Source organism: Ipomoea nil, unplaced genomic scaffold, assembly GCF_001879475.1.
Source record: "Ipomoea nil cultivar Tokyo-kokei standard unplaced genomic scaffold, Asagao_1.1 scaffold2705, whole genome shotgun sequence".
NCBI lineage: Eukaryota > Viridiplantae > Streptophyta > Magnoliopsida > Solanales > Convolvulaceae > Ipomoea > Ipomoea nil.
In genome coordinates this window covers 355,555-382,226 of record NW_017619133.1, presented here as the reverse complement: position 1 = coordinate 382,226, position 26,672 = coordinate 355,555, and the positions used below count along the sequence as shown (strand labels likewise).

General features: G+C 37.9%; 1 long non-coding RNA gene across 1 annotated transcript; it reads right to left on the bottom strand.

The window, feature by feature from the left end:
* Positions 1-5,523: 5,523 nt before the first annotated feature.
* LOC109156352 lies at positions 5,524-25,456 on the bottom strand. Its single transcript, XR_002050004.1, has 4 exons — positions 25,446-25,456; positions 7,542-7,549; positions 6,868-6,870; positions 5,524-5,613 (listed from the first exon to the last, which is right to left on the bottom strand). It is a non-coding gene; the product is annotated as an uncharacterized LOC109156352 (long non-coding RNA).
* Positions 25,457-26,672: the final 1,216 nt, after the last annotated feature.

The window sequence follows — 26,672 nt, the reverse complement described above, 5'->3', positions numbered from 1 at the left end:
AGATGTTGGATGTGCATGCTCATCGATTTGTCGAATATAGGGCAACTCAACATATATCATTGGTTCTGGTTGAGCTTGTGGTGTAGGTGTAACTTCTTCAGCAATAGGTTCGAGCTGAGGCTGTATTTCGGGTTCAGTAGGTTTAGATTGATATTTTTGATAAGATGTCAAGAAGTCTTCGTGGTCTGAATTTTTTTCTCCCACATTGCTTGGCTCAACTTGTATGCTCAAATTTCTTACGTCGATTGATTCATCAATTGGTGGAGTCTTTTCAGCTCTTTCATCGAACTTTACATGAATGGAGTCCTATATAACCATAGTTCTTTTGTTTAGAACTCTGAAGGCTTTGCTTACTGAGGAGTATCCCATGAATAATCCTTCATCATCTCTTTCATCAAAGGCTTTTAGATGATTCTTTCCATTGTTGTTAACAAAGCACATGTATCCAAAGATATGAAAATAACTTACTACAGGTTTCATACCTTTCCATAATTCATAGGGAGTGATTCCATGAGTCTTGTTGATGAGTGATCGGTTCTGGGTATAACATGTTGTATTGATCGCTTCAGCCCAGAAACGTTTCGGCAGTCCAGAGTGAGCTATCATAGTTCATGCTGCTTCTTTCAAGGTTTTGTTCCTTCTTTCGGCAACTCCATTCTATTGAGGTGTTCGTGCAACCGAAAGTTGGTGAAAGATTCCATTTTGTCCGCATAATTCTGTGATAACTTTGTTCACGAATTCTGTGCCTTGATCTGATCTGATCATTATGATGCTAACTTCCTTCTCTGTTTGTAGTTGTCTAAGGAGTTCGGGTAGTATCTTTTCAATTTCATTCTTCTTTCTTAGAAACATTGTTCAAGTATATCTTGTGTAGTCATCAACTACAATGAGAGTATACTTTCGTCCACTTAGACTTGCAGGATCTATTGGTCCGAACGGATCCATGTGTAGAAGGCTTAACGGCCGAGAGGCTGTGTCTGTAGATTTAGACTTGAAAGAGGCTTTGATTTGTTTGCCCTATTGACAAGCATCACAAATTTTATCTTTGACATATGCTAGTTTCGATAAGCCTTCTACAAGGTTTCATTCTGCCAATTTGTTGATGGTTTTGAGGTTCAAGTGATTCATTTTGTTGTGCCACTGCATTACTTTTGGAAACAAGACAAATGTTTACCTTAGAAAGTTCCCATGCAACAACGTACATGTTTCTCTTTCGACCGGCCGAGAGAATGATGTCACCATTTTCAGTGTTGATCGCACTACATTTGTCTTTCGAGAATTCCACTTTATAACCCTTGTCACAAAACTGACTGGTACTCAATAGATTGAACTTGAGTCCTTCAACATATGAGACATCTCAAATGATTATTCCATTTCTAATGATGTCACCAATCCCTCGTGTCTTTCCACTGGAATCTCCTCTAAATACTACTTTTGGGCCATCAATTTCTTTATAGTTGCTCAAATTTGATTTGTCTCTAGTCATATGTCTTAAGCAGCCACTGTCTTCATACCATATGACCCTGTTAACCTGAAATAAAAAATTATGTGATTCTAGTTACCCCTTTGCTTTCGGGTCCTTGCGGGTTAGCGGTCAGTTTTGGGATCTAGACGAACCTAGAGCTGGTGTTGCTCATCCTCGGTCCTCTGTATCCATTAAACACGCGATATGTATAAGGGATTTTTGCAAAAGTTTTGGCCTTGTATCGTCTTTGAAAATAGGTTTCGGGTGGATTGTGATACACCTTAGAATAGTTAGTCTGTTTGTGTCTGTGAATCTTCTCGAATTCTGCTTTCGATAAAGGTTCGGGGAACACAAGCCAGTCTTCCTTGGAAGGTCCACTCCTTCCGTCGCCTTTCACTGGTTTTCTAAATGACCTCTTAAGCTTATCATGCATATTTCGTTCATTTTTTTTGACTTTCTTGTGAATAACCCTTGCGTTGATTCACTGAACCAACTTGCCTCTGATTGACATTCGGGTTTACCTTTAATTGGTTATTTCTCGTAGGCTGACACTTTTTGTAATGTAGACTAGGTCTATTTACTTTCAGTCCATTCCTTTTGACATTGTTGATATGTCTAGGATTGCCTTTCGGGAAATTCCCACTTGTAGGTTCCACAATACATTGGACAACCTTTCCTTTAGAATGACTTGTTGTTTGTGGTGCTTTGCCCTTATCAATCTGAGTCATTGGCTCAGGCATTTGGATTGGTCCTCGAACGAACACAAATTTTAAACCTCCACTAGAAGAAGGATCAATAGGTTTGTTCAGTAGACTTTGTGATGAGGAGCTTGGTTCATAGCCAATTCCGGCTTTTTCCCTTGGTGGTCTTGATGCATTCAACATTCGATCTATCATCTTAGATGAATTAGTGAAAGATGCAACGACCTCACGTAGATTTTGCTCCCTTAACTCTACTCTCTAGTTGTGCACTGCTCCTTAAGAAGATGAACTTGCTTTTCGAGTTCATCATTAGCGATGGCTAGCTCAATGTTTTTAATTCTAACTCGTCTGAGTTCATCATAACTGATCAAAAGTTGAGAGTTCTCTTCTTTCAACTTGGAGTATGTGCTTTTTACAACTTCAAAGTCCCTCATCAATTTTACAACCGAATCCCTGGAACTTTCCTCACTACCAGAACTAGACTCTATTTGAGTAGATGAGGAGGATTGAGAATTTAGCTCATCATCTTTGCCCATCAGGCACAAGCTGTTCTCGTCTTCTTCTCGGCTAAATAGACACAAGAGTCATTTTTCGCCCTCTAAGCTTTCGCTATCTGAGCTAGAGCTTGATGTGCTTGTTTCGGGTTTAGGCACTTCACTTGTCTCATTTACGACCATTGCCATCCTTCTTCTGTCGTGTTGTGGCTGATTGGACTCATATCTTGCTTTGCCTTTTTCTTGATTCGGCTGCATCCTTCCTTTCGTTTGGTGAGCTTGTGCTGGGTTCCTGATCCTGATATTTGCGGACCATGGGATGAGGACAATTCGCTTTGAAATGTCCTAGTTTTTGGCAATTATAACACAGCTCTTGAGCTTCCTCCTGCTCCGTTTTCTTGGGATAAGATGATCTTTCTGCCTGCCTTCGATTTGAGGAACTTGGAAAAATTTGCAGCTCTTGAAAGTTGTTCTTCCTTATGAACCTTTTGAACTTTCGTACAAACAAAGCAAACTGATCATCAGTTAAGAAATCAGAGGGATTAGAATTTGACTTGCTAGACGTAGAAGGTTGCTGACTTGCTTCTAGGGCGATGTTTCTGATTTCTGTTTCCTCACTGTTCTTGGGTTCGTGCTCAAACTCATATGTTTTCAAATCACTGAAGATTTGTGTAGTTTGAACAACTTTAAGATCTCGATGATCTCTCATTGCTGTTACTTTCATGTCCCAAGCTTTCCGTAGACCACGAAGGATCTTCAGGTTGATCTCATTCTGAGTTGGTTCTTTCCGAAGGTCTGAAATCTCTCCAAGAAGTTTCGTAAATGGAAAATCCATTTTTCGGTGATTGTCTCATTCAGATCATTTTGAAGTCTTCAAATATTATCATTGCCATAGTGAGCTTGTTATCTTTTTCCTGTTCATCTGCCTCGCCTAGGTTCATGAGAGTATCTCATCTCTCTTTTGCCGTGATGCACTTTCATACTTTTGGAAACATCGAATCATCCAAAGACTTGTATAAGATGTCTCGTGTAACATTATCAAGGTTTGCTCGTGTTTTCTCTTCCGACGTGAGTTGAGACTTTAGTTTCAGAATCATCACTTCGGGATCTGCTCCTTGAGCTACTGTTTGCGCGTTCACAATTGTTATCACGATAGGTCCCTCTTCAATGACATCCCACATCTCGTCATGGATGGCCGAAAGGTGTGCCTTCATTCTTACTTTCCAATCATCAAACTTAGACAAGTTAAAGACAAGAGGTCTAGATCTATTACCATAATCCTTTTCCATTTTTAAGAAAAATGTGCAAAGAGAAAATAGAGAATTTATAAGGATTTTTGAAAAGGGATCTACCAGGCAATATACGCGAAGCATTTAGCGTTTAAGGTAACAGCTCTGATATCACTTGTTGGTCCCGGTAGGGTCGAAAGAGAGTCTAGGGGGGGGGGGGGGGTAATAGACACTACTCGAATTTTTGAAAACAACTCTCGAGGAGTAATGCACAATGGAAAGTATGTTAGTTTGTTTTAGAATATTCTTTGCACGCTTTTGTTATTGAAAATTAGAGTTTGATCAATATGAATGCAAGGCAAGGCAAATAAATAACCTAAAGTAAAGAGAGAGTGAGAGAGGGATTTTTATAGTGTTTCAGCTATTAATGAAGCCTACTCCACTCTTCTTTCACAACTTGTGAAAGGGTTTGCACTATCACTCCTAGTACAAACTAAACAAGCTAGCTTCCTTGATCACTAAGCTGGACAGCTACTTGTGTAGGTTTTTCAACTCCTAGAGTTTACTCCGCCTCTATCAACATCTTCTTCAGAGTTGAGGGTTGGAAAGAAATAACGATATTCTCCAACTTGTGAAATCTTGTCTTGATGTTGCTTGAATCTTCAAATATAAGTTGCAAGATTTCCTTATGTTGTGAAGACCTGAAGTCTTGATAATCTTTTTGAAAATGCTTCACAACTACACACTAGTTTTAAAAGCTTTAGGATGCTACTTGTTGAAAAGCTTTTGTAGATAAAAGTCGAGTGATAAACCAACACCTTCTTCAAATGGAGAAGATGGGTATTTATAGGAGAGAAAAATCCATCCGTTGGAGGGAGATGGAGATTCAAACATATTGACCATCGTGTAATAACCACTGGGCTTGGAGCATTTAATGCGACGTACTGTGTAGCCATTGGCAACAAAAACTTGTTAGTCTTTTTGTCTTTTTACACTAATAAAAGTATCAATCATTTAATGCTCCTTTGAGTTTTAAAAATATCATTCCTAGGACTCCTTTTGTCTAGGATGATTTACCCAGCTATGAGACTTAGACAAATATACTTCTGTATTATCATGTAGAAGTTTTCATTTCGAGTTTGACTTTGACTCTCAGTCTTGGGATCAAGTAACGAAAGATTGTCCTTATCTTTCGTCTTCAAATCAAATGATCTTCCTTATCATTTGATGTTTACACGAGAGTTAGACCCTTCCATCTTTCGGTCTAAGTTGTTCTCTCGGGCCTCTCTTGATCTTCTCTTCTTCTTCAAAAGCATGACTCGGGTTTTCATTCGGCTGAATACGAGTCCTTCTCTAAGTTACAGACCCATTTTGTTAACCAACAAAAGATAACATAATCAAAAGAAAAATAGGGGTCTAACTTCCTAAGAACTTGGTATCATCAAAATCTAATTACACTTGTTCCTAACAGTATATATATAAATTTACAGTAACTAAATAAACTTACTAACTTTCAGTAAGTTTATTTAGTTACTGTATATATGCAGATTTGCACAACTAACATATTATAAAATATTACTTGTGAATGTTCGGTTATTCGGTTAACCGAATAACTGACCGAAATCGACGTATGTTCGGTCGGTTTCGGTCAGTTATGAAGATTTAAAAAATGTCTTCTGTTATCAGTCGGTTATTAATCGTAACCGACCGATGCTCACCCTAACCTCGATCGCTAAGCCTGGTCGCCAAACTGAGTTCCTGAGCGGTACCCGGTCGAGGACACACCGCCAACGGAGCCAGGTCGCCTGTTCAAATTTCGGGAGGGGATCTGGTCGGGGACACGCCAACTACCGAGGCTGGTCGCCCAATCGGGTCCCATGTGTAAGCCCAGCCGGGAACACACCAGTTACCGAGCCTGGTCGCTTTACCCGAGCCAGCCAACCTCCGTCCGGGTATGCGTCTGTCCTCATGGACAATTGGTTGCCGAGGATGACTGGTTATGATCTCCCAGGCGTTTCATGCGACGAACGGGGACCGCGGATGTCATCTAATTTGCCAAGTATCAAGCCATGCTCAAACTTGACTGTCTTGCCTCACACTCCAGACCAGGTGTCCGATTTGGGTTATCTATCAGTGATCATTTAGAAAAAGGTCACTAAAATACTCCACTAAAGTTGTTGGATTTAATTGTCTTCATACATTCCAAATTGGATTGTGTATCTAACAATAAGTCCAAAAGTTTCCACAAGTATTAATCTAGGTTTTGTTCTTTTAAATTCATAAGTTCAAATTTATTGAACATTTGGTTGTGAAACATATTTATGAAAATGTTGTAACAATACTAAGGATTTTATTATAACAAAAACATTTAACTTGTGGTGCACTGCCAATAAATAAATTCTTTAGCAATTAATAGAGTCTTTAGTTTCTTCAAAATTGATCATGGGTCATTCTGGTTTGTAAGGCTCAAAACAATTTGCAAGAAATATATGTAAGACAAATAATGTTTAGTTAATTTTTGAGGTGGACCTTGAGATTATTTGGGAAGTTATTGTGTATGTTTAAGGTTCCAAATTTATGGACTTAGACTTTTGGTTTGTTGTTTAAAATTATTGGAATGCTTCTATGACTTAACTATCTTTTGGCTATTTTGATGAGTGGGAGTGACAGACGTACGTGTCAACTCTAAACTTTTAGTTGTTAGAGGTGGTGTTTAAGTCGAGTTATATAAAGAAGTCATAGAATACAGTTAGCATTATGCTAACATTAAGAGATCTCTACTTAAGGCATGCTTCTTAGATTTTAGGGATCATATAATGTGCATATTTTCTTATGCCAATTTGGATGATATCTTTTTTCAGTTGCGCATATACATTTTTTGAGTAACATCCATTAAGGGACTAAGAATAAACGTAGGGTTTGTTCATAAAGAACCTAAGTTAGGGAATCTAAATGCATGTGATTATAGAAGATATTACTCACTTGATCAGTAGAGGACGTATTACTATGGTTCGTATGTTTTTTTCTTTAATGAAGGTTGTGCCAGTACTTGCACCAAGTGGTAGAATGTAAGTATTTTCCCTAATATAATATATTATAATATATTGTATTAATTAAGTGGTTGTGGTGCAAGTAGATGACTAATTCAGTTAGTGATTTAGTCAGTTAGGTAACTTAGGATATTCAGTTTAGCTTTAACTGAATATGTGCCTATATTGATGGCATGTAGGCTTCTAAGTAAAATAGTCCTCACACAACTTTTGTATTTCAGCATACACACACCGTCTAGTATTCAGGGGAGAGAAGTGGTAGACAAAACACCAATGTTATTCTGCTGGTTTACCATCCCAGTGACAATACGAACAACTATGGCCAGAGACATTTGAGTAATCCTAAAGCTTCCGCTGTTACAAGTCAGGTTTCTCGTTTACATTAATATCTGACATGGGGTTCATTTTATAATTATTGCAAACTTGAAAGTTTAGAAATAGTAAGATCATAGCATTTCATTTCTCAAGATGGAGTGTAACACCCCGTGTTACGGCCTTTAATCCCGGACGAATCATTTAATCAATCCCGTTAATAATAATTAAAAAAGCGTTTAAAATTGGTTAGGATTCCCTTCAATTAATTAGTTTTGTCCACAATGGACCATGGACCCTTATCCTTAAACCAAATCCTTAAATCCTATAAGAAATAGGATTAGTGGACCCTCACCATTCAGACCCTAGTCGGGACTCCTAAATCTATATATAGGAACTTAGGAAGCATTTAGAAACCCTACCACAGTTAATTCTACCACACACCTACAAAGGGACCCCCTGCCACCAAACGTAGAGGAATCCACTGGAGGGAAATCTGAGAAAGAAGAACCTTAGTAGCCAATGACATCGATTAAGGCTAAGAGGTAACCCATGTCTCGAAAAAACCTATTTCCTTGCTATATCTTATTCATTAGCTCCTTTGATATATGATTTTGTGTTTGAGTCTTGATAGAGCTTTGTCTAGGGTTTATATTGTGTTTATGTGATAATCTTGATGTTCTTGATACTATGATTGATTATATGAATGATCTTGTATTTTGATTATGTTTAGAGCCCTAGGGTTTATATCGAGAATTTTGTATTACGATGTTCTTGATATATTTGGGTGGGATTATGCATGATCGGGTGTTAAGCCTAGCCTAGGACTTGTGTTTGGGACTTTGCATATAGGTTTCTTGATGTTCTTGTGGTTCCGGATGCTCCTGAACCATTATTCGATTAATGTGGAGTCTTGGCCTGTTTATGAATCATGTTAGAATGTATTTGGTGTAATTCTTGGTTTAATCCCGTTAATTGAAAACGTGGTGTTGTCGTTATGTGTTTGAATGTGTCTGGACATGGTTTCAGGTTCCACGATTGTTGCCTGTGAGTCAGTGGGGGCAGGGGTGCCCGCCACCTACCCGCTGCCCCTTGCCCGGTTTCCAGCGGGCAGCCGGCGGGCAGTCGGGCACCCGCTGGAAAAGGGAGCCGCCGCTGGCGGGTGGCCCTCCACCCGTCGCCCACCCCCTGGAAAGTGGGTGGGTGTCGTGATGTTTTCTCCCGTTTGTTGTTTCCCCGTGTCCCGTTGTACCCCGTTTGTCGTGTATGAGTTTCATTTGGTGTTTTAGGCATCATTCTAGGATTTTATGTGTACTACATGTCGTTGTTGCTGTGTCTTGAATTTTATGTGATTATGTGTTGATTTATTGAATGATGATGAGTATCGTGGTCATTACGCAATGGCCGGTGTGGATAATGATGATGAGATTGTGATTGGTGGAAATGAATTGTTGGCAGTTGGCACCACTTGTGCCCGGTCATTGTACTAAAGGTACAGGCCATAGCGGTGACTGTGATAAAGGCACACACCCACCTTAGACTTGCTTGCCGTTGAGCATGGGTCAGGTTATAAGTGCTTCGGTGTCATGTTAGAACTATATGCGCTAACCCCTTGATAGTGGCACTAGAGGTGCGGATCATTGAATGGCACTGTGGCACCATCTTGATATGTTGGTGGTTGATAGGTGGTTTGTCGGTGGGGGGCATGTAGTTGCCCGGAGGCATAAGGGGTGGTGATATAAGGGTGGCTTAGAGGTATAGGTTGGAACTGATATAAGGACGGATGGGAGCTACAAGGTTGGAACTTGGTATAAGGTTGGAGGATGAACTGTGTGCTTTGATGACTACTTGCTATTTGATTGTATTGAATGTCTTAGTTGCCTCTAGTTGTTATTTGTATGCTTATCTGTCTGTCATGTCTTGTATTGCATGCTTAGGGTGCCTGTTAGTTCTTATGATTATTTTATTATATTGAGTCTGTTAATATGCCTTTAGTCTTGATCTTGGATTTAAACTGGAGTCTCGTAAGTATATATGTATTCCAGTTTCAAAATGATTTTCTTATATCTACCTATATTGTACTTAACGCGTTGGAGTGGGTTACCAGCATTATTCGCTGACGGTTGTTATACCGAATGTTTTTCAGGTGATGAACATTAGCTTCGGATCGCGCTAGTCAGAGCCTTGGACTAATTAGCTTAATTAGCCTTAGCGTAGTAGCTGGCCTGCGTGCCTTGGGATTGTATTTGAATATCGAATTAAGGATTTATTATGCTTAGTTAGCTTAAGCCTAGGTGTGACATAGCACACCGACACTTACGGTTAGTTTTATGCTCTGTTGGGATTCAGTTAATGGATTTGCCTTTATTCTATAAGTTTTAAATATCTCGAAATTTAGGGGTGTTACATGGAGGGTGTGGATGTGTCCACACTGCACTTTTTACAAGGGAGTTGCTTCATGGGTTAAAACCACGTACAACTTTTCTAAAGAGTTAGATGTGTATATTGCAATTGTAAAAATTAGGGACTAAAACCGCTAGCAAAAAAACAATATAATTGAGGGATTAAAATTGCATTTTTTCCTAAATCTTCTATATCTGTCGTTTTACAATGGATGAACAAGATTTATTTTTATTTTTCTCCAGGAAACTCCTTTAGACAAAAACTTGACCACATATTTTAAAATTCATTTAAGTGAGCTTGAATAATATATCATTTTTCAATATATCTTCACAAATATGCTCATCATTTACATATTCACAGAGGAATTCATCAAATTTTGTATTTTACACTGTCAGTAAAAGTTCTAATCTATGTGTATAACATTAGATTACCGGGAGAGTCGTGGTCCCTAATAAGATTTGGTGAAGACTTGTATGAATTTTCAATAAGTGTCCGTTTGGAAACCCGTTAAATGACTTTTGGAAAATATTTTCTGAAAAATAAATTATTTTTCAAACAATATTTTCCTTTCCGATGTTTGCCTACACAACGAAAAACTATCTTTGTGTGTTTGGTTCACTTTTTAGAAAATGAGCATGAAAATAAAAAGAATTAAATATTTAAAAATTTTAATTATTTGATACTTTTGATAAAATCCTTATATATATATATATATATATATATATATATATATATATATATAGGGAAAGGTTCATGTGTGGGTATAGCTTCCTGTGCGATTGTGCGGTTAGATTTGAGTCGTTGATCAAATCTAGATCAATGGCTCAAATCAATGAAAATAAAAAAAATAAAAAAGGCGTGTCGGGAAGAAAGCCACGCACCTTTAAATGTTAGATCTTAATCACAAACTCACGCACATTAAGTACAAAACCCACGCACATTAAGCACACAACCCCACGCACATTAAGCACAAAACTCAAGCACCTTATGCACAAGACTCACGCATCTTATATACAAAACTCACGCACATTAATCAGAGAACCGCTCCCATTAATTTTGACCTAGATTCAAAAATTAAAAAATTACCACATCATTTTTTTAAAAAAAAAATTTGGTAATCCTGCACGTTGATTTAAGCGAGATGAATGGCCCAGATTAAACCGCACAACCGCACCTGAGCACTCTAATCGCACCAGAACCTAATTCTATATATATATATATATATATATATATATATATATATATATATATATATATATATATATATATATATATATATATAGATGCACTCAGGTGCGAATAAGTGCCCAGGAAGGAATATGCGAACGAATCAGCGCGTGACACGTGTCCAGATCTAACAACTTAAAAAAAAAAGCGGTAAAATCATTTACAAGTGCACCTACTTTCACCTATAAGTGCATATAATTTTGCCTTGTTAGCATTCACTTATCGCAAACATTCATGCACCTGGGTGTGCTTATAACTATAGGTGCAACTATTTATAACTATAGGTGCACGTACTTTGACATATAAGTGCATGTAATTTTGCCTTGTTAAATTCATTGATCTGAGTTCAACGGGTAGTAATACCCCTGAAAACCACCCGCAAACATTCATGCACCTAGGTGCAACTACTTGCAACTACTTAGAACTATAGGTGCAACTACTTATAACTATAGGTGCACTTAGTATTGATGCTCAGAGTAAATTTTTACTTGCACCTATGATACATTTTACATGCAGTTGTACTACATTTTACTTGAACTTCGATGTTCAACTATTTATGAAAATGCCACCGCGCTTTTTTTAAAAAATCAGTGTTTCTCATCCATTAGATCTGGACACGTGGACGGACAGAATCCATTCCTATTTCGCGCCTGGGCGAAGCATTCGCACCTGAGTGCGATTCTATATATATATATATATATATATATATATATATATATATATATATATATATATATATATATATATATATATATATATATATATATATATATATATATATATATATATATAGTTAATACCCAAAATCGTCCTCGACTATAGTGGTTTTTCTCAATTTCGTCCTAAACGACTTTGGTGACCTAATATCGTCCCATACTTTTGTGTTTCGCTCAATTTAGTCCCAAACTTTTGTGTTTTTGCTCAATTTAGTCCTTCATTTGTTATTCTGTCCATTTGGTGTTAAATAAATAGACAATTCAGTAATTTTAATATTGACATCTCTTTACTCATAGACATGTAAACTACGAATTACTCCCAGAATTACTCCTAAAACTACGAATATAAAATTTGATTTGAAGGTCCGGGAGTAATTCTGGGTGTAATTCGTACAAGAAAGAGGAATTTCGCACTTCACAAGTTGAAAGTAAAGAGAGATCAATATTGACATTACTGAATTGTCCCTTTATTTAACACCAATTTGACGGAATAACAAATGGAGGACTAAATTGAGCGAAACACAAAAGTCTGAGACGATATTAGGTCACCAAAGTCGTTTAGGACGAAATTGAGAAAAACCACTATAGTCGAGGACGATTTTGGGTATTAACTCTACCCAAAATTGTCCTTGACTATAGTGGTTTTTCTCAATTTCGTCCTAAACGACTTTGGTGACCTAATATAGTCCCAGACTTTTGTGTTTCGCTCAATTTAGTCCTCCGTTTGTTATTCCGTCAAATTGGTGTTAAATAAAGGGACAATTCAATAATATCAATATTGACATCTATTTACTTTCAACCTGCGAAGTGAGAAATCTCTCTTTCTTACACAAATTACAGCCAGAGAAACTCTCAGACCTACAAATCAAATTTTATATTCGCAGCTTTAGAAGTGATTCTGGGAGTAATTCGTAAAAAAGAGGAATTCCGCACTTCACATGTCTATGAATAAAGAGATGCCAATATTAAAATTACTGAATTGTCTATTTATTTAACAACAAATGGGAGACTAAATTGAGCAAAAACACAAAAGTCTGGGACGAAATTGAGTAAAAACACAAAACTCTGGGACTCCATTAAGTCACCAAAATCGTTTAGGACAAAATTAAAAAAAACCATTATAGTCGAAGACGATTTTGAGTATTAACTCTATATATATATATATATATATATATATATATATATATATATATATATGTATATATATATATATACATATATATATACATACACACATATATATGTATATACATACACACATATATATGTATATATATATAAGCTTCCCTCCTATGTGGTAAATAGCCCAATTTTAGACTAAGCCTTGTTTCATATTCGCTATATTTTGTTTGACATCCTACCCTAATTATTACTATTATATTATATAATAATAATTAGAGAATGTGAATGTGGGCGGTAGAATGATGTAAGGAAATCAAGTTTACTTTCCTTAGTATTAGGAATATATGAGGCGGCAAACCTTCATTTCTTAAGTTGTAGAAAGGAATTAAATTTCCTTTCTACTTTGTTCTCCCACATATATTTATATATTGCTTTGGGATTATGGATGAGAGATATATACACGGCAGCAAGTTGGCAGCGAAGAGAAAAAGCAGTGGGCGAAAACAATTGTTTTATTCTCAAGCTTTTCTTCGGCAGTGCGCAGGTACAATTTGGTATAGTTTGTCGTGAGTTCACCAGATTCTTGGGTGGTTTGTTCATCATATACTTTTGAGAGGTCAACTTATTTGTTCCAGGCATCTTTAGATATTTCTTAGTATTCCATTTTAGGCTTGTGGAACATAATAGAAGTCTTTGGCCTAGAGTTTTTGTATTTCCCCCTCCCGACTATGTGGAAGATATCGCCATCCCGGCGATAGAGAAACAATCCTCAAACTTCCCTCTTGGCAATGCTTTAGTCATCATGTCAAACCCATTATCATCAGTATGAATCTTTTCAAGTTCAAGCATCTTGCACTCTAAGATATCTCTAATCCAATGATATCTCGTGTCAATATGTTTTGACCTGTAATGGAACGTGGAGTTCTTTGCAAGATGAACTGCACTCTGACTATCACAATAGAGCACATACTTGTCTTGAACAAACCCGAGCTCCTGAACAAACTTCTTCATCCATAACATTTCTTTACTGGCCTCAACAGTTGCTATGAACTCAGCTTCAGTGGTAGACAAAGCAACACAGTTTTGCAATCTTGATTGCCATGAAACTGCTCCCCCTGCATAAGTAATTAGATAACCTGAAGTAGATTTCCTAGTGTCAATGTCCCCGGCCATATCTGAATCAGTGTACCCGGCAAGAATAGGTTTCTCTGTACCAAAACACAAACTCAGACTTGAAGTACCCCGAAGATATCTCAGAACCCACTTTACAACATCCCAATGTTCTCTCCCTGGATTTGAGAGAAATCTGGTAACAACACCCACTGCATGAGCAATATCTGGCCTCGTACATACCATGGCATACATCAAACTACCAACAGCTAAAGAATAGGGAATTCTTTGCATTTCTTCATTCTCTTTCTCACTAGAGACACATTGCTTCTTACTTAACTTGAAATGCATACCAAGAGGTGTATTCACTGGCTTAGCTTTATCCATATTAAATCTCTCAAGTACTTTCTCTATATACCTCTCTTGAGATAACCACAACTTCTTGTTATGCCTGTCACGAATTATCTTCATCCCAAGAATTTGCTTTGCTGGTCCCATGTTCTTCATAGAAAAGGACTTACTCAACTCTTGTTTCAACTGTTGAATTCTTGAAACATTGCGACCAACAATCAACATATCATCAACATAAAGCAACAATATAGCAAAGTCATCATCAGAGAATCTGTTTACAAAAACACAGTGGTCTGAAGAAGTCTTCTTGTACCCATGCTTACTCATAACGGAAGTAAACTTTTTATACCACTGCCTCGGAGCTTACTTCAATCCATACAAACTCTTCTTTAACCTGCAAACATAATCCTCTTTCCCTTTGACTTTGAATCCCTCAGGTTGCTCCATATATATCTCCTCATCTAAATCACCATGGAGAAAAGCTGTCTTCACATCCATCTGCTCAATTTCTAGATTCAAACGGGCTGCTAGACCCAACACAACTCTAATGGATGAAAATTTCACAACAGGAGAGAAAATTTCATCAAAATCAATACCTTTCTTCTGGCTGAAACCTTTCACCACCAGTCTAGCTTTGAACTGTGGAACTGAAATGCCTTCTTCATGTTTCAATCTGTAGACCCACCTATTCTTCAAAGCTTTCCTATTCTTTGGTGCCCTCACCAACTCAAAGGTATCATTTTCATATAAGGGGTTCATCTCATCCTGCATAGCCTCAAGCCACTGTCTCTTTTGCTCACTCTCCATAGCTTCTTCATAGAACTCAAGTTCTCCCCCATCAGTCAATAGCACATACTGACTGGAAGAGTAACGAGTAGATGGTCTCCGTTCCCTATTAGACCTTCTAGGAGGATCAACTGGAACTTGCGAAGGAACTTCTTGTTCCTGGTGCACAACATCATCAACATGACCATCCATATCAGCTGTATCAGCCTGATTGTCTGGTACAAGATCACCGTTCTGGCCATTCTCTTGAACCTCATCAGCATCATGTGTATCTTTGCTGGAAACTGGCTCACAGTCAACCAAACTTCCGCTTTCTTGAGATTCTGGCTTTCTCACTTTGTCAACATCTTCAATGGTTTGATCTTCAAAGAACACTACATCACGGCTTTTCACAAGCTTCTTCTCAACTGGATCATACAGCTTGTAGCCAAATTCATCAAGACCATAACCAATGAAAATGCATTGTCTAGTCTTCGAATCCAACTTCGATCTTTCATCTCTTGGGACATGCACAAATGCCTTACAACCGAAGACTCTGAGGTGATCATAAGAAACTTCCTTTCCACACCAAACCTTATCAGGAACTTCATTATTCAAAGCAATAACGGGAGATAAGTTGATAACATGAACCGCTGTGGAAACTGCCTCTGCCCAAAAAGAACTAGCAACTTTGCATCATCAAGCATACATCTGACTCTTTCCATAATTGTCCGATTCATCCTCTCTGCTAAGCCATTTAAGTGAGGAGTTTTAGGAGGAGTTTTCTGATGTCTAATACCGTGCATTCTGCAATACTCATCAAATGGGTCACGGTACTCACCGCCATTATCAGTACGGATGCACTTCAATTTCTTCCCTGTCTGTCTCTCAACAAGGGCATGAAACTCTTTAAACACACCAAGCACATCACTTTTGTGCTTCAAAGTGTAAACCCAGAGTTTCCTAGAATAATCATCAATGAAGGTCACAAAGTAAGATGCACCTCCAAGTGATCTAACCTTCATTGGTCCACGCACTTTAGAATGTATCAACTCAAGTGGCTCCGGCTTCTTCGAAGGAGAATTGCTCATAAAAGAAACTCTTTTCTGTTTCCCTGCCAGGCAATGAACACATCTGTCTAATCTAGCTTCCTTTACTCTTGAAAGCTTCTTCTTCTTGGCAAGGTAATCAATCCCCTTCACACTCATGTGACCAAGTCGTTTATGCCACAATTCTGATGCACATTCTTTTGCTGCCACATTCACTGAATCACCAGAAATAGAGCTTTGTAAAGAGTACAAGTTAGAAGACTTGTTACCTCGTGCAATAACCAGCGAGCCTTTAGTGATTTTCCAATGTCCATCACCAAAGAAACAACAGAAACCATCATCATCGAGTTTTCCTGTAGAAATGAGATTCAGTCTGATACCCGGTACATGCTTTACATTTTTAAGTTCTAGCTTTGTGCCATTGCTGGTCTCAAGACAAACTGTACCGGTACCAATTACCTTCACCTAACCATCATCACCCATTCTTAGTTCTCCAAAGTCACCTGGAGTATATGAAGTAAAGAATTCCTTCCTTGGTGTAACATGGTAAGATGCGCCTGAATCTACAATCCAAGTTGTCTCATGGCATGCAACGTTGACGGCGTTCTCATCACAAGCAAGAAGCAAATCTGCTCTAACTATTGCAACCTGGTTCTCTGTGTGATCATCTTTCTTGTCTTGCTTCTGGTCCCTTTTCAACTTGAAGCAATTTTTCTTGATGTGACCCTTCTTGCCACAATGATAACATTCAACATCCTTGTGCCATGACCTTGACTTACTTTTGCTTTTATCTCTACCCTTCTGACCCCTTTGTTTGTTTCTCTCCCTATCATTTGTAACCAAAATATCTGACTGAGAAGTGGAGGTGTCTTGAGATCTTCTTCTTGACTCTTCATTCAAGATACCACTCTTGACATACTCCATGGTCACAACACCGTTGGGAGCAGAATTGGTCAAAGAAACCCGAAGTGTTTCCCAAGAATCAGGTAGAGTGTTAAGCAACTAGAGACCAAGTACCTCATCCTCAAATTTAATGCCCATGCTAGACAACTTATCAAGAACACCCTGAAAATCATTGACATGATAATTGATCAATGTACCTTCCCTGAATCTTAGATTCATCAATTGTTTTAGCAAAAACAATTTGTTATTGCCTGTCTTGGAAGCATACAGGGTCTCAAGTTTATCCCACAGGCTTCTGGCATGTGTCTCGTTGATAATGTGATTCATAACATTATCTTCAACCCATTGGCGAATATAACCACAAACTTGTTGGTGCTCAAAGTCCCACTCTTTGTCTGACATGCTTTCTGGCTTTGCAGTTGCAAACACAGGTAGATGTAATTTCTTCACAAACAGAAGATCCTTCATCTTGGCCTTCCAAATGTGATAATTTCTACCATTCAATCGTACCATATTACTCATATTTGTCTCCATGTCAAATGTACACAATCAACAATCAGGGCTCTGATACCACTTTATTGGGAAAAATCCCACTACCTGTGACAATGAAAATCACAGACTTGACACCATGCACAAATACGAGATGATACAAAACAAGCAAAATAAAACTAGACACAAGGAACACACGATTTACGTGAAAAATCCCAAAATCACGGGGAAAAAACCACGGGACCACCACCAACAAATATTTCACTATAATAAATCTTGGGTACAAAGTTTCAAGCTACCACACGAGCCAAACATCCACAAATCATCAAATACAACAACTCTAGGCCAAAGACTTCTATTATGTTCCACAAGCCTAAAAAGGAATACTAAGAAATATCCAAAGATGCCTGGAACAAATAAGTTGACCTCTCAAAAGTATATGATGAACAAACCACCCAAGAATTTGGTGAACTCACGACAAACTGTACCAAATTGTACCTGCGCACTGCCGAAGAAAAGCTCGAGAATAAAACAATTGTTTTCGCCCACTGCTTCTTCTCTTCGCTGCCAACTTGCTGCCGTGTATGTATCTCTCATCCATAATCCCAAAGCAATATATAAATATATGTGGGAGGACAAAGTAGAAAGGAAATTTAATTCCTTTTTACAACTTAGGAAATGAAGGTTTGCCGCCTCATATATTCCTAATACTAAGGAAAGTAAACTTGATTTCCTTACATCATTCTGCCGCCCACATTCACATTCCCTAATTATTATTATATAATATAATAGTAATAATTAGAGTAGGATGTCTAACAAAATATAGCGAATATAAAAAAAGGCTTGGTTCAAAACTGTGCTATTTACCACATAGGAGGGAAGCCCAACACAACATTTTCCTTTGACTAATGCATCATTTTCCGTTGACTTCATTTTCCTCCCTCTTGCCGAACATTGAAAACCCGAAAAACATTTCCCAGAACTCATTTTCCGGTTTTCAAACGCACCCTAAATTCGAAGTAAAAATTCCTTCAAAAATTGGTTTGATAATACGGTTAATTCAAGGGGTGCAATTCACACTTTTCTTTAAAACTGATTCATTTCTACCAGAAGATGCTAAGAGCGTTGATGCGTTAGTTTTGTACAACAAACTTGAGTGTAGTTGGCTAAAAAACTATTAGAGTGTAATATATGTTTAATATACTTTCTCTATCAAGTTTAATCCTGTGATATTTCCTCAAAGAGAGTCACAAAGGTGCTAATTAAGTACAAAGTTCTTGACAAGACTAAATTAAGAGTAAAAGACATTTTTGGTCCTAGACTTATAGTGGCTTGGACAATTTTAGTCCTTTATAAAAAAATTTGCCATTTTATGGACAGAGTTATTGTGGCGAGGACATTTTTGGTCCTCCGTCTATATTTTTGTTAGATAACCATCTGAGAGAGGGGTAATTACGTCAATTTAGGCTATCTCCTTCTATCTATTATATCTATGTGTGTTTTGTTTTCTTCTCGGTCATAATTCGAAGGAATCGGAGAGTCCAAGTTGCAGTAAAGGCATGGTTGTGGGCAGAGCATTTCGTAGTGCAAAACTACAAATAAATGAGGGTTAGAGTAAAGGCATGGTTGTGGGACCAAAATCGTCCATCTCACAATAAAAAGAGCCTAAATTGACGTAATTGCCCCTCTCTCATACGGTTATCTAACAGAAATATAGACGGAGGACCAAAAATGTCCTCGCCACAATAACTTTGTCCATAAAATGGCAATTTTTTTTATAAAGGACTAAAATTGTCCAAGTCACTATAAGTCTAGGACCAAAAATGTCTTTTACTCTTAATTTAGTCTTGTCAAACAGAAATGAATAGCAGTGTGATATGAACCCAAAAAAAAAAAAAAAAAAAAAATTATTTTCCAATGTAGTCAATATTGAGTCAAATCCTTATCTCGATCAATTCAATTAATAGTTGTGGGGCAAATTTAAATGGGGGATAAGATATAAGAAAAATGCATTAGTGACAACACTTTTTCTAACCATTGCGGTACAAATGTATTGCATTTGAAAATGCATTCCCATTGTTCCACTATTTTTAGCTAGGCTACAAAAGTGAGTGCAACAAACATTAAATCAAAGTACACCTTATCAAGAAATTTGGGGCATGTTTAGTAATGCAATATATTTATTACTTAGGTCACACTTGTGTGAGTCCGTGAAACGGGTCGGATCGGATCAACATCTACATGTCATACTTATACGCTCAAATTTAATACTAATCAGGAATAAAATGTTTGTTACTTATATGGAAAAAATGTAATACTTTTACATTTTGATGTAAAAGTATTATATTTTTCATCAAAAGTATTACGTACATTTTTCCTAATAAGTAATGTTCGCAAGTGTTTGTTACTTATAAGGAAAAATATAATACTTGTGAGAAAAAATGTAATACTTTTAAATCAAAATGTAAAAATATTACATTTTTCTTTAAAAGTATTACATTTTCACATATAAGTAATAAACACTTTATTCCAAATTAGTATTATATTTTCATCTTGATACAACCGGTCTCACGGTGAGACGATCTAACACAAGTTTTTGCCATAATATTTTCATCTTTTGTTTTACACTTTTTATTTTATTTTATTTTATTACTCCCTCTGTCCGATTTTATCAATCCTACAAACTATTCATTGGTAAAATCAACTATTTATTCTTTGTTTATTTTCTTTAGTATCTTTTACTTATTTTTAAATTTGATTTTTTGTGTTTAATAGTGCTTTTAGTGTAGTTTCTAAACATATAAATTTTGTATACTAATACAAAATTTAATATTATGAAAAATTAAATTAAAAATAACTCCAGTCAAGCCTCGTTAACAAAACTGAAAAAGGCCGTGTATCTTGAAATCAATTTAACACTAAGGATTCTACTTGATTTTATGTTATGAGACAATTTCGCTGTTTAATTAAATCAATTTAATCAACGTATAAATAACGAAATTGAAAGCATAAATAAAGTAAAGACACAGTAGAATTGTTACGCAGTTCGGAGCTCCTTCTCCTACGTTTGCGGGGCAACCCACGTCTGCCCAATCCACTAGATGTTCACCATAGAGTATTACAAGAGGTAACTACAAACGGCTCACAGCCTTTACCACTACAACTCTTCTAAAACACCTACTCAGGACTGAACCGTGTATGCCATAACCATCTTTGGTGTAGCACTTCAGCTGTCACAGGTACTGATTTGAAGTACAGATTTAAATCACAAATAATATAATCAATATTAAAGCAGTAATATAGGAAGCTTGCATATGAGATCAGAATTTCAGAATTGGCAACTTCCTCTTTCGTTTTCCCTTCCTTATATACTGTACGCAATTCCCATTCCACCAAGCCTTGATTGTAGCTTCATATGTGGCTTGAATTCTTCTCAACCACTCATTCTTTAATTTGAGATCTTCAGACTTGCTTCTTTGTCCAACTCATTAGAAATAAAACTCCACCACACATTTTAGCTTGGTCCAATAATTAAATTACAACTCATACTAATTAACATTACATTACATTAACATTACATATTAATAAAATAAACTAATAAATTAGCCATTCTAATGTGTACTAATTTGTACACTTACAATCTCCCCCTTTGGCAATTTATTTGGTAAAACAATAGTATCATTATACTTTGGGAAAAAGAACAAATATTTTATTAATATCTCATAGCATACGTACTAAACATATAGAAAAAATAGATATGCAATTTTAATTCTTTTAGGACCAGACCAAAGCTTAATTGTGTGTGGGATTTTATTTTGAACCTTGGTTAACGTTGACTCACATACTTCATCCAATTAATAAATAGTGAATCATGCACGAAATAGTGTTGTATCAAACATACCATATATGTCACGCTTTCCATACTGTAATTTGAATTACTCCCCCTAACTTGGAGCTTTCCTTTCTTCATATGCATTCCAATTAAAACCAATTTATACCATGTGATCAACATACCAAATATACCAAGACATTCATACTTAAGTCAATCATAGTCATACCAAAATTATTAATAACATCCGAACCAAGGATTAACATCATACCATACCAAAAAGTACCAAAAACCAAAAACTTACCAAACATCCCAACATTCCAAAATACTCCCCCTTTCTCCAATACTCCCCCTTTGTTTTTGCCAAATAAATGACAAACAAACCGGTGAACATCATACTAGTGGATTGGATTAATTTGCAGACGGGGTGCCCGACCTAGATTCATCGCTCTCAGAAACAGAACCAGTACCAGCGCCAGTATTAGATCGAATCCGAGCATAGATAGCCTCCATTCTGGCTATTTTTTCCAACTGAGCACCCAACAAATTTTCTAAGCCATCAATGGTTATTTGTTGAGAAGCAACCGATGTGCGAACTTGAGCAATTAACGCTTGAAGAGTGAGAACAATTTGACGGCGATCCATGAGCGTCTGAGGTTCCTTGATCGCTGTCGTAGGACGGGGATTCGGTGCGGAGGCAGGGTCAGCGGATGATGCAGGGGCAGACACAGAGGGCGTGGCAGTTGGTGCGCCGGGAGTGATCAAAAGCGTAGCTCTATCATCATAGTGATCCTTATTTGTCAAACGATCATCATATTTATAGACTGAGGCATTAGCAATCACCACCTCATCTGTGTAGGGCTTGAACCCATGTTCCTGTAGTAGTCCGAAAATGAGACTAGGAAATGATAGATGTACCTTAGGTTCCCTATGTCGCACAAATTGAGCAAGATGACCAAAAATGATTTCTCCAAGATTGAAAGGAAGTCGGTTCCTGATCTTGTAAAGGAGGGCAGCAAGCTGGTCAGACACAAGATGATGACGCACAGCCGGCATCCAATTTGTTGAAGCAAGCCGTAACAGAACAGAGTAGACCGTGGTGAGCTTCGGGCTTTCGAGTCCGGCATTTGGCCGCAGCGGCTAGGAGATTAGGACTCGGGTCAGGAGCAGCTTGATGATTTGGAGTACCCAAATATGAATTAATCACGGCCGGACTTAAGGGATACCATTTATCCCGAATAAAAACTTGTTGAAATCGAGGTGACCCCTTCGGAAAAGTATCCAATGTTAAATTCGTGTAGAACTCGGCAGTGAGCCATCTGGAATACGGGCCTACAGGAAACAAGTGAGGCAAATAGGTATTGATCTCGCAAAATAGGCACAATGTTGCATTTTTCTGTCAACTCTTCTACATTGATGGATTTCTCTAGAATAAAATCCCTAGTAGCATGAACACTCCAGTCAGACATCAAATCCGGAGACAGTAAAATAGGGTGATATTTCTTCTTGGGTTGTTTCATCTTTGAGCCAGAGGGGACAGTATCAGCTGCTGGTGCAGGGGCCGGACTTGGTACTGGGCCTGAAACTGATCTGGACCTTGTCATTCTGGGTGGCAATGTGGGCCCTCGTTTTGATTGCTTGGAATCAGACAAGCAGACAACATCCTCCAATCCTCCAATTTTTCTTTTCCCGGCAGAACCTGAAATAGTAAGATTTTCTTTCCTTTTTCGGGAAGATTTGCTCACGGGCACAGAGACGATAAGGACAGTGTTATGAGATGTGGACACCGGTATGGGAGCCTCTACTGTGGAAGATGGGACAGGAATAGTTATGGGAATAGAAAAAGCATCACAAGTCATGGGAGACACAAATTGGTGGATATTTCTAATGGAGAATGGTGTGGTCACAGACTGCACAAAATCAGATAATGGCACAAGATTTTCAGGCAATTTATGTGAAGAATCATACGGATCACCTTGTAAAGGAAAGGAAGGGGCACTCATATCACTAGAGACAGACACAAACTGATTTGGCAAATGAATGTTGAAATCTAACTTTCTAGAAGCTGAAACATAGTCATCCAATGGTGAGGACACTACCGTATTTTTCGGAGATGGGGCATGCACCTTCTCCTGTTGGGATGGAGGCGGTTTGGGTGGATCCTCTTGAATAGTCCACGGCTCCACTGATATGAACTGAGCTAGAGCTTGGATTTGTCTGATTTCCTTGTCCGAGAGTCCTTCAAGAAGGTTTGCATGGTGCTTGATGGTGGCGAGAACTCGATCCGTATCATCAGATGTAAGAGGAGATTCAGCGTTGATGATGTGGCGGAATAGCTCCAATCTTTCGGATTTAGTTGTGAAAATGGCGAAAGGGTTGTCTTCTTCCATTGTTGACGGTTTGGTGATGGAGCGAGGTAAAGATGAGGATGAAGATGAAGAGTGTGGGTTTGGCGTGTAAGAGTGCGAAAGAAAATAAGGCTTTTAATTAATGAGCTTCTCAAAAGTTGTGATGGATGGGACGAATGATGTGACTATTTTGTAGGGGTAGAAGTAGAGTCATACTAGGAGAGAGTGATGGAAGTTGTTTGAAAATAATATTTCAATTTCAATACACATTTTAATTTGTAGTGGTGGAATTAATATATAAGGTAGCCGAGCCGGGTAAGGAAACATGCGGTTCTGAATGATGTTTAGCTTAAATAGAAAGGTAAAAGGCAAGAAAATTAGGTAAAGAGGAGAGGTTTAGAAATTTATTTTTCCTGCAACAAATAAACAACAACCACGTTAGAAAAAAAATTAGAGATTATTTGTTGTACCTGATGTGGAAGATTAAGCTGTGGGATTGCAAACCCCAAGGGCAGCTCTAAGCAGTTCAAACCTCGATTTGTCTAACGGCTTGGTGAATAGATCTGCAAGATTTTTATCTATTGAAGTATATTCCAAGATAATTTCTTTCTCTTCGACTAGTTCACGAATAAAGTGGTGTCGAATGTCTATGTGTTTCGTCCTGGAGTGTTGGACTGGATTTTTAGAGATGTTGATTGCGCTGGTGTTGTCACAGAACAATGTCATACTTTGTTGTTCTATACCATAGTCAGTTAACATCTGACGCATCCAAAGTAATTGTGTACAACAACTACCCACCGCTATATACTCAGCTTCAGCTGTGCTGAGTGAAATCGAGTTTTGCTTTTTACTTAGCCAGGCGACTAGATTTTTTCCGGTAAAGAAACATCCGCCTGATGTACTTTTTCTGTCGTCAGCATTTCCTACCCAGTCAGCATCACTGTATCCTGCAAGATTCAGATTAGTATCGTTCGAGTACCAAATACCATAATTTATCGTACCTTTAACGTATTTTATAATACGTTTTACTGCCTTTAAGTGTGACTCTTTTGGATCGGCTTGATAGCGTGCACACATCCCAACACTTACCATAATATCTGGCCGACTAGCTGTTAAGTATAGCAGACTGCCTATCATACTTCTGTACATAGTAGAGTCTACAGACGTTCCTTTTTCATCTTTGAACAATTTTGAAGTCGTAGAGATAGGAGTACGAGCATCTTTTGCAGATTCAAGTCCAAATTTGGATAGAAGGTTTTTCGCATATTTTTCTTGTGAAATAAAAATTCCTTCTTTAGTTTGGCTCACTTGTAATCCAAGAAAATAGGTTAGTTACCTATCATGCTCATTTCAAACTCTTGTTGCATTACCTTGACTAGCTGGTCTGTCTCTCCTGGTTGTGTAGATCCAAAAACGATATCATCTACATACACTTGAGCAATTGTTATGTGTTCACCTGATCGTTTTATAAATAACGTTTTGTCTGATCCTCCTATTTTGCAGTTGTTCTGAAGAAGATACTGAGTGAGTCTCTCATACCAGGCTCTTGGGGCCTGTTTTAAGCCATAGAGAGCTTTTTGTAATTTGTAGACATAGTCTGGATGATGTGGATCTTCAAACCCTTTAGGCTAAGCAACGTATATATCTTCCGAGAGATAACCATTTAAGAAGGCTGTTTTAACGTCCATCTGAAACAACTTGAATTTTAGGGCACAGGCAATCGATAGAAGTAGTCATATTGACTCTAGCCGTGCAACAGGGGAAAATGTTTCGTCGTAGTCGATTCCTTCAATTTGGGAGTAGCCTTGGGCTACAAGCCGCGCTTTACTTCTAGAGATGTTGCCAGCCGCATCGGTTTTGTTGCGAAAGATCCATTTGGTACCTACAACATTGACATTGTCAGGTTTAGGAATTAGAGACCATACCTTATTTCGTTCGAACTGCCCCAGTTCTTCTTGCATGGCCTTGATCCAGTGTTCGTCTGTTAGAGCTTCTTTGATATTCTTCGGTTCGATCTGCAAAGTATAACAAGAGTATCCTGCTAATTGAATATAATCACATTTCGGTTTACCTCTGGTTTTTACGCCGGAACTGGGATCTCCAATTACGTTTTGTATTGGATGAGCTTTCTGGATGCGAGTAGGGATATCAATGTTACTGTGATCAGTGTCAAATTCAGACTCAGACTCGGTTTCTTGCTCAGGTTGAGTTGATGAGGAAGATGGCATAGGAGACTCTGGATTAGGTTCAGGACAACTTGTGTCAGGTTCTGTCATTTGTCCAGACGGAGACGTTGTGATAATATCGCTCAGTTGATCATCGATTACAACAGTTGTGGACTCCATGATGGTTTTGGTAACTTTGTTGTATACACGATATGCCCTGCTGTTTGTTGAATAGCCGAGGAAGATGCCTTCATCGCTTTTTGATTCAAACTTTGCGACAGGGTTTCGATCCTTCAAGAAAAAACAGCGTGATCCGAAAACATGAAAATATTTAATGTTTGGTTTCTTACCTTTCCATAATGTATACGGAGTCTGATTCGTGCCTGGACGTAGATAGACCCGATTGATGATGTGACATGCAGTGTTCACAGCTTCTGCCCAAAATTTTTGAGGTAGTCCTTTGGCATTAAGCAGAACTCGTCCCATTTCTTGAATTGTGCGGTTCTTCCGTTCAACAACTCCGTTTTGTTGAGGTGTTTTCGGTGCTGAGTATTCATGTGTGATTCCTGTTTGGTTGCAGAAGGTATCGAACAGATTGTTGTCGAATTCTCGTCCGTGATCACTTCGGATTCGAATGATGGGTTCATTTCTTTCTTTTTGAAGTTTCAATGCCAGAGTTTTGAAGGCTTCGAGGGTTTCAGACTTGTCCCTGAGAAAGGTAACCCAAGAAAAACGAGAATAATCATCTACGCAAACTAGTATGTATTTCTTACCTCCAACACTTTCTGTTTGAGTTGGACCAATGAGATCCATGTGGATCAGTTCCAAGCAGTGACTTGTGTTTATGGTGTGCTGCGCTGGATGAGAGGATTTGGTTTGCTTTCCTGCTTAACATGCACCACATATGGTTGGTTTGACTTTCAGCTTGGGTAATCCACGAACAC